Source organism: Festucalex cinctus, chromosome 10 (assembly GCF_051991245.1).
Source record: "Festucalex cinctus isolate MCC-2025b chromosome 10, RoL_Fcin_1.0, whole genome shotgun sequence".
Taxonomy (NCBI): domain Eukaryota; kingdom Metazoa; phylum Chordata; class Actinopteri; order Syngnathiformes; family Syngnathidae; genus Festucalex; species Festucalex cinctus.
The window spans coordinates 18,617,160-18,633,514 of NC_135420.1; the positions used below are offsets into that span (position 1 = coordinate 18,617,160).

The 16,355-nt window shown below is 37.3% G+C and overlaps 1 long non-coding RNA gene across 1 annotated transcript in view; it reads left to right on the forward strand.

Annotated features, from left to right (window-relative positions):
* Positions 1-6,722: 6,722 nt before the first annotated feature.
* Positions 6,723-16,355, forward strand: part of LOC144027520 (uncharacterized) — a 39,308-nt gene continuing 29,675 nt past the window's right edge. The window contains exons 1-2 of the long non-coding RNA XR_013285478.1: positions 6,723-6,960; positions 15,564-15,680. This is a non-coding gene — a long non-coding RNA (uncharacterized LOC144027520). The remainder of the gene's footprint in view (positions 6,961-15,563; positions 15,681-16,355) is intronic.

Genomic DNA, 16,355 nt, shown 5'->3' on the forward strand with positions numbered 1-16,355 from the left:
TTTATTTATTTATTTATTTGTGCCAATCCAGCCCTGATACACAGTGTGGGCATTGAACCAATGATACCTGTACAGAAGTGAAGTGAGTAAACTGCTGCACCATCAATCAATATCAATTACTGAATTATTTGAGTTGTTTTCCTTATTTTTGTTTTATTATGACTTTACAAACGCGTGTGACAACGTTGTATGAAGCGCGCTCTTTGAGACCGACATCTAGAATGTCTATAGGAATGTTTAGCCAGCCAACGAGCATCATATTAAACTGTTAAGCAAAAGATCATCTAGGCAGTACATTGACATCTTTGTTGTTATTTCGCTGTTGGCCTCTGATGCTGTCCTAGCATGAAGAGACTTTGCAGACTTGGACACTTGACCGGAGAGACGAACCCAACCAGGTTAGCTTAGCATTAGCTAGCTGGTAGAACAGAACGCGGACGGATTCAAAAAACAACAACAACTGTTGGGCCAGTGTATGGCGAGGGATCCTGGAGTAAGTTAAATAAAGATGACTTGACTTGACTTAAGTTGTTTTAAACGAAAAATGGAAAGCTTTCCATAGGTTCAGGTGTCTGTTGATTTTTTTTTTATTTTTATTATAATTATTTTAAAGGAATATCAAGTTGAGTAAAGTGTTTTGGACAACATATGGTGTAGAGCACTACATAAATGCACTCAATTTACCATTTACTATTTTTTTCTTTTTTTTTTTGTTCTTATTTTTTTTTTTTTACTATTATCAAACTGGATTTTTTATTTGTTAGACGTGTTTTTTTCAGCAAGAGTACAACAAAAATTACAAACTAACCCATTCAAATTAATTTGAGATTCGCTGGTTAAATAGTTAAACGAATAACGAAAGCAAATTTTGGGTGCGAGTCCCAGCTCTACTTATGAATGTTCTAAATGTTTATTTAAATGTCCCATGACATCAAAATCTATTTCTAAATGGCATCTGCATCCACACCAACCACCAATTTATTTTGCGAGAAATTCCTAAGCATTTCGGAACAAGAATGGTTCCATGTTTGGGCACATTTTGTTGAGGATGGCTTAAACATCATATATTGCCCACCACTCCACTAGCTGGAAGTACGCGTATTGTAAGTCAAGTCAAGTCAAGTCAAGTCAAGTCAAGTCAAGTCAAGTCAAGTCATCTTTATATAGCGCTTTCAAAACAGCCTTAAATGTAAACTAATATTTAACTATACGAGCATCACAATGCCAGCATTAACAGTCAATGTAGCATTGCAGCTAAAGAGGCAATCTATACATTTGTTATTATTTAGTACATTGCCTATTTTTCCCCCCAAAAGGAGGTCGCTTAACGCACACGCACACACACACACGCACATGCACAGATTCCTCTTCCATTATCATCGCCTCAACTAATCCCATCCCCGTGTTAGCCATCTGTGGCTAGTGAGCGGCCAGCCACAAATTAGCGAGGAAGAAATGGACACAAATAAAATGCAAATTCCCGCCAGCTCCTAAGTGGCTCCCCTAGTCCCACCGCCTGGCTCTGGGGGGGCCTCTCGGTTCCCACACTGCTTCCCAGCGTCTCTCTCAGAGTGCTGTTGGGTTTCTTGGGGGAGGACGCGGCGTCGCCATTGGCTCGCCTTTGTCTGGCCTCGTGCGCGGCCTTTCAACGGCAGATTTGAATATATGCAAATTTTGCTATGGTGCCCCAACCCCCTACCTTCATTTTGCTGCCTCTTTTTTTTAGTCTTGAGGAAATTCTGTAAGAGGAGCTGTGGGAACCAGTTGTGAAGAGCCTTCACTGTCACACTCAGTTTATTTCAATGACCGAATTAATGCACACATAAATGATAAGATTAAAGCCTGTGAAAATGACAGAGAACATAATAGGGAGGCAACTCACCACCCAAATGGGTGGATACAGGGCAGGTATTTTCGCACTTTTAACAAATTATTTTACTTTTCAATTGAATGCGTCAAAGTTCAAAACCTCACTGAGAACCATCATGGGTGGGACAAATTGAGCTTGGCAGATGCAGAGTGAGTGTTATCTAGCCAGCCAGAAAGCTAGCTAGCTAGCTCGGGAAAGGAAGCAGCGGTCCCAGACAGCGACAATTTATGGAATCAAGATGGGTCTAAACCGTCCCGGGTTCTACCTTTGACCACGATGATGGATCCTGGTTAAAGTAAAGGAAACATAAGAAAAAAAAAAAACACTGTCTGAAGGGAGAAGCAGCAGTTTAACTGTCAGCCGGGCTTCATTTCAGATTTGGTTGCCAACAAGCTCATTCACTGACGCCCACATCACTCACCGAACCAGGCCCCGCCTATTTAAGCCATGCACACTCAAAGTCGTTTGGAATAAGCTTTTACAAATAAGCCAAAGAAAAAAAAAATAGTGCACTTTTTATGATGACATGCTTTGAAAAATATGTCAAGAGGAATTTGTTCAAATTCACTCATTGATTTTACAGGAGATTTAAGACAAGCAGCCTTATTTCATCTTTGAAAAAAACAAAACAACTTATGAAGCATATTGAATGAAAGGGCCCATAATTTCCAACTTCTCATGAGTTTTACACCCTGTGCAGACCCCCATGGCCCCCTCCTCTTCTCCATAGCCCACCCACCTTCCCCCAATCAATCTGCCGTGCACATTCAAGGCTGTCTGAAAGCGCTTGAACTTGACCGAGGGAACTGCCTGGGAAAAGAGGCGAGACTTTGGCCCTTTTGCTCCCCTCCTTTTCACCCAGCCAGACTGATGCCGGCGCTCATTTGCATAAAATTCAGCCCCCTCGTCGCCAATTAAACCAGCAAAGCGTCGAGAAAAAAGCTAGTCTGGGTTGCACGTGTCCAGGGATGAGCAGACATCTCCTCGCTTGCCTACTGTCGGCATCCATTCATAAAGTGTAAGTTGGCTTTTTATTATATTACCACAAAATGTTGACCTCACAGGTGTTCTTACCTGTGTTTGTTTGGTTCTTATGCATTCTGTATAAGTAGTTTTGTGTGTGAATCTTTTTTATTCTTGTCAGGAGCCATTTCAGTTTTTATGAAGTTGTCTGAGCGCCTTAAGAATATAAGGCAATCATTTAAGAAATGTTTATTATTATATAGTATGAGCATATGTGTGTTTAATGTGACTGTGCAACTATCTGAAGAAGAGAACACGTTTGTGTATCGATTAATATCACATCAGGATAAAATGACAGATTATGTCACAATTAGCTTTTTCCATTCAACCAAATAGTCTTTGCACTTTGGTAAAAATTTTGTCCTCTCATTGCTAGCTGTGATTCCCCCCCAAAAAAGTGTCTAATTTCTGTGATCAATTCTCATGAACATTCTTTTGACAGAAAATCTGAAGAGTTCGTAATCATTGAAATGAAACTTTCACAAAAGTTTTCATTTCAAAACAAAAATTAGAGATCCAAACTGACTGAAGTGCATCATATGTTACATAACATCAAAATACATAAATACTTGTGATTTTTCAGCTCAATAAATACCTGTATAGAGTCTGAAAATGCATCATATAAAACAAAATTGACATAGATAAATTGTCCATTTATGATTTCGATTGTCGAACATAAATGGAAATCAAAAAGCCCTTTGCCAAAACATTTTGGAATCCTCATTCAATGAAATAAATGAGTTTCAGTCGTTTCAGCGCAGCCATTTTTTATTTGATTGTTCTCATCCAATTTTAACATGAAAAGAGGAGCATTTTCCCCCAGTAATTTTTCCACCATTATGCATTCACAGTCTTGTATCATTTTGAGTGCACACCAATATGTGCTGAAATATTTGGACTTCCCATGCAACGTCCTGCGTGTCAGGTCAAGCCTCTTTTCTGAAGGGCAGCCATTACAATTCCCAAAGGTGTCCACTTGAATGGGGTCATTATTATTGTTACTAACCATTTGCGTTCAACATGAAGAGTCGGCCTGCTTATACACGCTGGCTCGGAAGCTGATCAATTTATTGCCATTTTATGGTATGCAACTTCTACCTGTGTCATTGTATTCATAGATGTTGTGAGTAGATTTACCATTGCCTCATCATCTATACGTTTAAAAGAACATTAGAAATATAGGAATTCATTATGTCACCAGAGGTTATCATGTCAGAGCAATATAGGATTAAAATGTATTCATGCTAATTCTCATTCACTGTAATATATAAGCGTAAGTACAAGTAATCGGATTAAGATATTATTTGATATCTGTTGTATTGATTTGACTTGTAATTCATCCCAGAAATGTCTTTTTATTTTTTTTATTTTTTTTTTAAGAATTTGGTCACACCATTGTAAAAGTGGAATTAATTTTCCATTATTTTGTTTCGTTCAGGCTCAATTATTAGTTTTGGTAATGAAATATAATTCAACAAATAACCTAAATGTTGTCTATTGATAGTGAAGTTAAACTGAATCCTTTAGCCAATTCTTAGATTTCTATTTTAATGTAAGATGTTAATTATGATACCGTATTTTAACATGTTACATTATTCTTTATATATAGTTTTAGTATATTGTGGTAAAGCTAAATGCACAACATAAAATGTTGAATTAAAAACACATCAATGCATAACATAATATTTTGTATTTAAAACATTAGCTTGCAAATATTCACTGCAACTTTCATAATTATTGTAGCTATTGTTGTTATTATTATTATTATTATTATTATTATTATTATTATTATTATTATTATTATTATTATTATTATTATTATTATTATTATTATTATTATTTCTTGTTCCAAGTTTATTTTCATTTGTTATTATACACAAAACTTGTGTTTCGTTTATTAATTTAATTTTACTACCTTTTAATTATCTGTATATGACGTTATCTTCATTTTTTTTTTGTGCTCTGCAAATGAATTGATCACGCACAAGCCCCTTGGATTATTTGAATCGACTAAAAAAGAAAGGGAGACATAGCGCACATCGTCTCTATAGTCAATTTAATTTCCCATATTGCACCTGTGATTTTCGAACATTAATAAAAACAATGTTTCTGGGAATTTAAAAAAAAGATCAAAGTTCGTTGCTTTTGAATCAGAAGCCGTGTAAAAAGGCCTCCAACACGCGGCTCGGTTCGTGTTGATTACGTTCGATTGAATCTACACAGCATGCTATAATAGCTCATATTTGTATGATTCATATTGAGCGTGTTTACATAATAGGGATTCGTTCAAATGGCTGAAAGAAGGCGTGGTTGCAGCTAGGCTGCGGCGGAATGAAGGCCGTCGTTTTTTTTAAATTCCAGGGCCTTTTTGCACGCTGCAGTAACACGTCTCGCCAATAGATGCCGCCATTGATTACGTTGAGAAGCGGCGCTGGCGCTCCTGAAAATTGAAGGTCACTAAGCCCGCCAAAACCAAACAGGGCGTTTGAAACTATACTTATAATTGCGCATATTCACTCATTTATCCTTTCACGTTTGTCCCCTGTAATTATATTCCAACTTGATGCATCGGTGTGCGCACATATAATGCGCAATTGTTGACTGGCAGAGTGAGAATTATTAATTTCGCAATAATAGATGAGAGAACAGTATGCATTCATTTTTAAATTACAATGCATCCTGCTGAGTTGTTTCTCACATTTTGCTTTTCTCAAAAGGTGATCAAAATATTAGGTACACCTGCAGTAGGGGGATGTGCAGTGCGATTCTTAGGGTTCTACATTACAAGCAATCAAATAGCACAAACGAAACAACAAAACCCATCCCACCTCCCCGTCCCATATATATAAAAACAGTTTACCCAACACTCGAAAGGATGATTACATTAAATTTAATGAAATATGGCTGCGACTACAATGGCAAGAGGTTTACGGGTAAACAAAGGTCCCAAAGTAAAATGTATGTACAAATAATAAGTATGGTATTATTTTTCATGATCATTAAAATCATTTTTATTATTTTCCTGCTCTTTAAATTCTGTTCATTGTTATTAGAAATAGTATGAAGGAGGATTGCACAGTACTATTATTTTTCTATCAGTGTCATTTTATTGTATTTATGCTTTTGTAATTTCATATTTTTAGTATTTTAATAAAAATTGAAGTGATTATTATTTTTTTTCCATTTTATTTATTTATTTATTTATTTATTTAGCTAATTATTTTTATTAGTTTAACAACACGTGAGTGAGTGAGTGAGTGAGTGAGTGAGTGAGTGAGTGAGTGAGTGAGTGAGTGAGTGAGTGAGTGAGTGAGTGAGTGAGTGAGTGAATGAATGAATGAATTATTGCCGATTGACTGTGGACAGAGTTGACCGATTTAATATATATAAAAAAATATATGGCATGCAAAATAGCTTCTATTTAATGCCTTCAATTAATTAAAAAAAAAAAACAATCCCCAAAACACAAATAAAAAAAATGTTTAGAATTATTTTCAGCGAAACAACGTGCTTTATATCTCCCACGGAAGAAAAATGGGCCCGTCTCATTGGACGAACCTATATATCCTGGCGCGTGACGTCATCACCATGTGCCGTCCTTCGCCCTCTCTCTCTTTCGCCTCATTCTTTCCTTTTTCTTTTTGGTCGCTACCAGCATCCTCTCGACTTGTTTCTTTGTAACTTCAGTATTGGGGCTTCATTCTAGAACATGTCAGAATGTTCTCTATTACAACCCGGAATGAACCCCCATCTTACGTCAGGGAGGGAGAGAGAGAGAGAGAGAGAGAGAGAGAGAGAGAGAGAGAGAGGAGGGAGGGCGAGAGAGAGATAGAGAGAGAGGTAGAGAGTGGGGAGGACCAACGAGACGCAGTCCACCCCACGCACATTCTCATCCGAGGACGTGGAAGAGATGCTGCGTGGATGCTAGTGAAGCTAAAGCAATGGCGCCTTCTTCTATACGAACTGGATCAAGTTGACGCGACGCTTGGCTCGTTCCCGACTCTTCATTCATACAACTTTACAAAATGGACTTGAAGCCATTATAGGATGGATTTACCGTACTGCACGTAAGTTGCGTGTTTCTTTCGAAAAAAAAAAAAAAAAAGTGTTTTTTTTTTTTTTTTTTAATGGGTCACAATTGCAAATCAATGCCAAGCGGTGTTCATTTAGTGCCAACCTGAGCGAACAGTTGTTTTTGTGATTGTTAGCTCAGCCATGGGAAAGGTTCTCCCGTGTGTGTACGCGCGTGCGTGTGTTGCACGCGCGTGTCCGTGTGTGTGTGTGCCTGCAGACAGCATTGTGATGCTAATAATAAGCATGTTGTTGAACTTGATATTGACTTTCTTTTTCCTTTTTCATATTTTTGAATCTATACCAACTTCACTCTGATTAATTTACATTTTCTATTTTATCATGCATTAATTTCAATAGAAATATCAAATACAATACAAAAGCAAGTTAGTTATAACTCGTAGCCTATATTTGGTCATAAATTATAAATTTGAAATCATTTTATAAAATTTACAATTCAAATAAAAATAAATATCATTTTAAAATGGAATATAATCTTTACTCGTCTTAGTAGCATGCAAATATTACATAAGCAAAGAGCAAATAAATTAAAACAATATGACAAGTTTGTTTGAATTATGCACAATGATGAAGCTGTTTGTATTTTGGTAATTTATAATCCAAACTTATTTAATTCTTAAACCTTAATGATGGCTTTTGACAATGTGTGTCGAATATTTTTCAACTAATGGGAAAAACTAAATTTTTTCCTACTTCGTGTTTTACATTGTGTAAAAGATGAAAGTCTCTTGTATGTAATTTTGTTTAACTATATGTAAATATAATAAACAGAATTGCAGAGTCAAGTTTCTCACTGTCAAGAATCTGATTTGCGATAATAGTTTTAATCAAACAGCACCATTTTTACATTTACATTTTTTTTTTGCTTTTACAAAACATATACGACGTTTTCACTATATTTTACGCTGATTTAAAATTATGAAAGCTTTATAAGAAAGTTGTATCAGGAAAAAAAAAAAAAAAGAAGATTTACACTTTCAGCTATTTATTGTTTTAAAATGAATGTGCTCCACTTTATAACCTATTTTTTTTAAGGTTATAATATGACAGCATTTCGTGTGTGCGCGTGTGCGGGTGTGTGTAAGTGTATTCCCTAAATTAATTTCAGCACCCTGGACAGTGGTCGTACCGTCCCCTGGTCGCTGCCTCTGGTTTTCAGATCCTTTATGTCACATCGTATAAGTGCTGACAACAAATAGGAATATTATTACGCAAAACACAAGAGAACAATTGAAACATATAGACGACGTGTACATACTACCACGCTTCTGTAGTTGAAGGGATCTGACGTAGCTTGGGGGCGTGTCACGTTCCGAGTGCTGTACTTTTTAATCACATACATTAAAAAAAGTTTTTTTTTTTTTTTACCCATGGTCAGCAAAAAAAAAAAAAAAGCAAATTTAAATGAACACAATTGGAAATAATTCATGTTATGTTGCTCATTTTTCAATTAATAATGAACAATATACAAATATAAATATGTATGTTTTATTGAAATTAATAGGAGTTCAGATGTAAATTTAAATAAACTAAAGAAAGGTCTCTTGTACACACACTCGCGCGCACCCCCCCCCCCCCCACACACACACACACACACAAACACGCACACCCCACACGAAAGATGTGTTTTAGAATTAATAATCTTCATTCATTATTTGTGGATAATACACGCAAAATAATATAATATCCTATAATTAAAGTCTTAAACGTTCAGCTGTCCCACTGCTCACATCCTTTTAGCATCAGCTTTCTATTTGTTTTATTAACAGACAATATTAATGATATTACTTATACGAATTATAGTGAAGCATTAAGGACACGTGTTTAATGTTTAGTCTAATCACTTAAATTTCAGAGTTGTTGCTTTCTTTAATTTAATTCACATAAAGATGAGTGCTATTAATATTATTGTAGATAGTAAGACCCTCTGGGAAGTGTTAACATACATCCATGTTTTAAAACCTATTCTGCACTCTGTATTGGACCTTTATGATCATTACAGAGTCATTTTTGTCATCATTAAATATTAGTATGCAGCCCAAGGCACTATTTTTTATTTTACTCTCTATTGCTTCTCCATAAGGTAGCATCCTTGCTCACTGGTGGCCTATTTCTCACAAGAAAGGCTCTATGTGTATAGGAGCCTGAAATATGCAATTTAAAAATAAAACCTGAATTGCTGCTTGGTGGTTTGCAAGCTTAATCATTCGGTACCAACCACCTACCCACCTCCACGTGGGTCGCCGGGCACCGCGGCTTTGTAAGGCCGGGGAGGGAGGCTCCCATCTCGGATTGCATGATAGGGAAGACCCGCTGTCAGCCTGGTGGATCTCAACTGTGGTTAATTAAAAATATATATATATATATATATATATATATATATATAATAATAGTAATTATTGGAATGGAATGGCTTCAATTGTTTTATTTTTTTTAAACTAAAATAAATACTACGATTGGGTGGCAACCAGTCCAGGGTGTACCCCGCCTACTGCCCAAAGCCAGCTGAGATAGGCTCCAGCACCCCCTGACCCTTGTGAGGAATAAGCGGTCAAGAAAATGGATGGATGGAACTTAAAATAAATATTTAAGACAAATTTACGTCATGTTTTCAATATTGATGCAGTTTTAGGAATGGACACTATTGTTAGCATTATGTGATTATGTTGTGTTGACATGTATAGCTGCTTCTGCTGTATAGTTGTTGTGTTCTTCAACAACTCGTGGATTAATTCACTGTGGAAACTGCAAAGTGTGTGTGTGTGTGTGTTTGTCTAAAATGGGGTCGATGTAAGGTGGCATTTAACGCAACAACACGTTTTGGTGCTTCTTGTTTGTTGCGATGATTTAAAGGCTCTACGACCCACGCGTCGGGTTACGCGTCACACTTTATCTCCGCGCGTTTGTATGTGACGACGAACGACAGGTGGATGTGACGTCACCGACGTGCTGATGTCAGCCTCCGTGACTTCACATGTCGTCATCGTTCATTTGCGGCCGGGTTGCACAAGCGTGGCTTGTATTGCCGCGCGTGGTATCGCCAATTACGAGGGCCATTGAACGCAGCTGTCTGATTAAAAAAAGGAAGGTGAGCGAGAGGAGGGGAGGGGCGGAAGAGGGCTCTCGCCACGTGACCACAACACGCTGCAGCGTCGGCGCCGGCGGCGGCTCCTTTAAGAGAGATGTGGGTTAGTTTTTCTCTTTGGTTATCTAGCTGTATGAGTTTATGCAATATCATAAAGCTAGAGAACCGAATGTAGAAACTAATCCCGCGGACGTCACGTCGAGGATGGATGGAGCGAGCACGAGGATGATGGTGATGATGGAGGACCGAGAAGCGCCAAACGTCGTCCGCGTGTGGAAAAATACACCTCCTTCATATATACATTGCTAGCCGTTTTTGGATGTACAGTGTATATTCTCGTGCAACCTGGAGCACAATATAAAAAAAAAAAGAAAAAAAAAAGGGGGCTTTATGGCTCTATGCGTTTGTGGAGTGACTGGCACGCCGTGGGGGAGGTTTGGTTTCATTCATGGAGGGGGTGCCGCTTCATTTGAACACGCATGCCTTGTGTTATTATTCTTTCAATCGCCTTATTATTGTGTGTTGGGCATGACATGACCGCGGTTGTGTCAGCTGGCGGAGGCTTCTGATTGGTCCACTACACCAGCACACTCATTCTTTAAACCATCATACCTGTCTAGGCAGGAAAGAAATGCACCTGTGCCCTTCGTTCTCTTGTATATTTGCTGGAGTCGTCTTAGTGGTGTGCTCACAGGGCAAGGTTTAGTCCAGGGGTGTACAACTGAAAGTTCATGGGCCAAATATGGATCTTGTCCACCATGTAATTCTATTTAAAAAAATAAAAGGATGTTTGATATAATTAAAAATGGTATCCAAAATACTTGATTTGGCCAGTAGGTCACAATATTTAACCCACAATTGAAAGCATGAACACAATCTGATTGTTGCATCCCCTTTTTTTTTTTTTCATTCATTCAGAAGTTGACTCAGCAATTAAGCCCTTCATTCCAGGATTTAGCCTGATCCAAGCTGCATGTTTGGCCTACATTAACATGGAGGCTAACATTTAACCTGGGCTGGCTCAGTAGTTGTGAGCGCAGTATGGTCCAAGGAGTCAAACCTTGGTCCCCTGTGGCCACATGCTTAACCACTCCCAAGCATCCCTGTATGTTATGTTGCAGTATTTCATCACGTGGCAGCTATATACACAAATCTGTCTATGATTTGAGAGGCAAGATTAGAGAGACACCAGGGTCAGTCTACTTTTTTTTTTTTATGATGCTGCCCGTCATTCTTTTCCCCTTTCATCCAAGAAGGGGAAAAAAGCCTCTCTTGGTTCCGCTCTGGATGTATTGTGTTAGAAGGGCCTGTTGAATTTTAAACAAGCTACAGTGCAGTGCTAGAGCTGCTATAGTGGTGTGGCTATAGCTTCTAAAGTGTGTCATAGTCATAGTGGAGAAGGAGTTAGCTTTAGCAAGGATGGTGCTGTTTGTGTGTCATGTGATCGGTAACCAGGATTCAGTAGGATTCATGTCATTTCATACGGTCTAATAGGAAATGTCAGGAACTGTTTATTTGTGTCAGTCTCATAGCTGTTGCAATTGTCCGTCAGAAAATTATGCTGAGATGAGCATGGATGCTAATTCTGTCCATAGAAACCAGAGAAATTGTTTGATATTTCGGTCCTCAATGTCATTCACACAAATGTGTTGGTGCTGAAAGTTGAGCAGTCACTACCCTGGTTTGTCCAAAATGTGTTAATGCTGAGAAACAAGGATCCACATGGTTTGTGATGCTAAGAGACTTCACATTCTGCGAGTCCATCAAATATGTCCTCTCCGTGAAAAGATTAGCATTTGTAGAGTTATTGGCCACTAAAGTAAGTAGTGAGTAAATGCTCAGCCGAGGAGACACGTGGATGCTGAAACTATATTTACACAAATGCTGTTGCCATTAAAAAAAAAAAAAAAAGTCAATGCTGAGAGATAAGTATCAATGCGACAGTGAAATAGACAAAAAGCCAACAGAACCGCTGAACTTTATTTAAATGGTGGAAGCCGGAAGGTGTGTGACACATCACAGTTACAAATGGGTGTGTGCACTTATGCAACCATATGTAATTTTTATTTTTTTACTCCCCTCAAAAAATTGTGCAGATTGTAGGCAAAATGAATCATGGTCTTTGTTTTAAATCAGACATTTGAACTGGGGTGTGTAGACTTTTTATATCCACTTCACGTGTCATTTTCGAAGGCCTCATATGGTGCATTCCTTGTGTCTGCTTAAAACAATCTAGTAAAATATAAACTACGAAGATAATGGTGCTTCCCGGTTTTTATTTCAATAATATAGAGAATATTGTCTCATTAACCTAATAACCAAATTTTTTATTTTTTTTGTGCGTCTCAGAATTCAAACCCAGTTCTGAGTTGGAATTTCAATATCCATGATAACATTGTACCAAAAAACGTGTTTAATGCGTACCCCTTTTGTGTGTCCTTTAATGGGATTATTGCCTCACCAAGCTAACAAATTTATAGCGTCATTTAATTTGACATGCACCCACACATACAGTGTTTGCCCAGTTGTGGTAGGAATGAATGCATTGCTGTGGGGGTAATAAATAGGGAGGGGGGTCGGGGAAAGGGGGGTTGGGGGCGGCTTTTGAGATTGAAATTCAGTCTGGCAAGTGACGGCGAGGCAGGCAGGCAAGCAGGCTAGACGTCGGCGTTCCCACATTAATATATGTGTCTGTCTGGGCCCTCTTCAGGCCCTCAGCAGCAGATGGAGTCTGGTCTGATCTGGTCTGGTCCACCAACACCTGCCATGCTGCATTGTCTCCATCACTGATTACTCAACTTCCCATGTCTGCTTTTTAGCATTTTTATTGCTATGATGTCTCTCTTTATTCCAAATCATGTGCTTTGGTTGCGAGTATTTTCCTCTACGTTGTCCATAAGAACATCGCTACGACTGAACAGATTTATGTTGAGCAATTAGGGATTAAACTTGTAAGGATTAAATAATGAAAGTGATGGAATAACAGTTGTTTTTTTTTAAATATCTTTTATTTAGCATTTTCTGGGAGAAACCCAAAAATATAATCACAGATGAAGCCATAATTGTTCATTTATATTTTTGTATTACATTTTTATTGCCAAACACAACATGAAGACACTAGACTAGACAATTTATCAGCTTCTTTACAAGTTTCCTATTATTAGGTGTGCACGTGAATGTAGCACAAGCGGATGAGTGGGGAACGGGTAGCCATGACCCAATATTAACTTGATTGATATTTTCAACAATAGCAATATGGTCCAGCACTATAATGGAAGACAACTCACTGTCCCTATGTCAGGGGTCTCAAACTCGTGGCCCGTGGGCCATTTGTGGCCCACATGATGATATTTTGTGGGCCCCCTACTTGACATCAAAGTTTAAAGAAATACTTTACTTATTTAGCCATTTTTGGCAGTCAAACATTAATATTTTGCCTATAATTAATTTGATACTTTCAGTATTTTTCACGAATAATTAGTACCATTAAAAACACATTTTGCAACTTGCTGTCGACTGAAAATGACATCACAAGGGCTCAGGTAACCAATCACAACTCAGCTTGTGAACGTCACATGACCAAACCTAGAAAACAGGTGACCTGTGATTGGTTACCTGAGCCCTTGCGATGTCATTTTCAGCAAGTTGCAAAATGTGTTTTTAAAGGCACTAATTGGACGTGAAAAATAATGAAAGTATCAATTTAATTATAGACAAAATATTAACTTTTTATTTCTATAATGGGCTAAATAAGTGAAGTGAAGTCATTGCCCTGGGCGTTTTTTTTAATTGTTTTAATTTTTCTATTATTTTAATCACTTAAGGGCTACCATAGTTCAGGATCATGACAGCTTTTGACGAAACATAATTCTGAAGTAACATCAAATGGAAGGAAACTGTCTCAGTCATTACTTTTTCAACACCTGCTTAAAGTGCCGTTAATGTTCTGAACTGTTATTATTAAGAAGATTGGATTAATTGTGCTTTTAAAAAAAAGAACCTTTTTTCTGAGAAATACTTGATGTTGTGAAGACATACATAAATTAATTATATAATTTGTGTTGAGACCCTTGAAGGAATGAAATATGAGCCTTCCATAATGTTACTATAAGAAGTCAAATAAAAAGCTTAGTTGTCCAATTGTGTGCTTTTGAAGAGGGTTAGAGAGGCGGAGTACATCTTGAACTGGTCGCAGGTTTCGTCTATCATATGACATACATCACCTTACATTGCAATAACTTCAAAAAAAGTGAACAAATGTTAATTTTATTAGCATTTGTGGGTTAAATGTTTTTGGGCCTTTTATAATAGTTTGTCATAGTTTTTATTTTATTATTTTTTACGGTCTTAATGGCAGTCTTGATCAAATGCTTTTACGGGCCTTATTTAACCCACAGGCTTCAGGTTGGCTCGCCCTGCTATAAACTGTAGATGTGATCACATTTATGTCCCATGCTGGATTGTACAATGAATTTGTGTGTGTGTCGGCATCTAGATGTACATTCTAGGGTGTTATTTGTACACCTCTGCTGGTATAATGCTCATTTTTCCACCTCTGCAGAGTAAAATAAAGGCAGAACTATACTGCTACACAAGAAGACAAAGAACAGGACACACTGCACACTAACACATTTTGTTTGGGATTGACTAATTTATCCCCCAAAGTAGAAATTTATGGATAGTATTTTTCCATTTTGTAATGGTGAATATGCATTTTTACTTAATATTTAAAAAAAAAATTAGCTATATATATATATATATATATATATATATATATATATATATATATATATATATATATATATATATATATATATATATATATATATATATATATATATATATACCCTTTTTCCTGAACTTATGAATTCCGGGGTTGGTAGCCTAGCAACAGGCTCTGACCCATGTGAGGGAACCAAGGGAAAGAATTTGAAAGGCTGACAAGCCGGCTTTAAATCCGCAAAGGACGTCAGATATTCGGTGGATGTAATCTCGCACTACTTTGTGTAATCGCTTGTGAAGTGCGCTGCTTGTGTGCCTCTCGGTGTGTGTGCATGTGTGTGTGAGTCCAGTTGTCATCCATTTAGTATTGGCAGCTAAAATAATTGCAATAAACATTTGAAGTCACAAGGAGAGACGTTGTTTTACCGTCAATTCACTCACTGTTTAATTCATTTGGTACAGTTTTGGCATGGGGTGTCAAATGCTTCCAAAACATAATTTGGCTTACAGGGTATGTTACATACAGTGCTTATTGTTAGATTAATAGTATATTTAATACCACTATATGGTGATAGACTGGCAAATAATATGAAATAGAAAAAACAAATACGATGAGTTATGATGGCTTTTCTATCATACAACATTAAATATGTAGTATCGCTTAAATGTTATAGATTATAACGTGCTGCACATATGCAGTATTTACGGATGATTCATGTTCACAAATAGAACCTTTCTCTTATAAATGTTTTTTTTTTTTTTTGCTTCCAGGTATTATTTGTGCGAGACACCCATCATCCCCAATCAGCAGGCCTGCTTTGTGAACCTTCAAGTCCAATGTCAAAACTAGCAGATTTTCATCGACACAAAGGCTTCTTCACATTGCAGGTGAGAGGACATATACGTCGGTCTGGAGCAGTGCATTATGGGTTAAAGAGTTTTTGTATAGAAGGGTGGGCCATGCAGGTCCAGGATTTTTGTTGCACGTTTAAAAAAAAAAAAATCTTCACTCTTGATGCCAAAATCAGCCAAAATTTTGTACTATTTTGCCTTCATCTGCGCTCTACTCAGTCACATTTGAGTTTTTATTGTTGTATATGCACTATATACCGTAAAAGGGACCCTCTACAGTTGAACACAGTGTTGAAGGATGTGGTGAACTTAAAGCAAATTTACATTTTATGTTCTTTTTGGTCACCCAATTGTAAAAGAAGTTTTCTCCATCCATCCATTTTTTAGCCCACTTTTTTTGTTTGGGGTCATGACGAACTGGAGCCTCGTCCCATCTCATTTTGGGTGATAGGCAGATTACACCCTGGACTGGTCTCTAGTCAGAGATCAGAAGTCAGATGAATGCACCACTATACCATGAGTGACTGTGAAATAGTGTCAATTTCGTCAACAAAAACTAAACAAAAATAATTTAGTCAAAACACATTTTTCACCGGACTAAAATAAGACTATACTAGACTAAAACCTTCATTAATAAACAATAACTGGGACTAAACCAGTATGCATTTTCCATCAACTATATAAGTAAAGATGACTTGACATGATTTGACT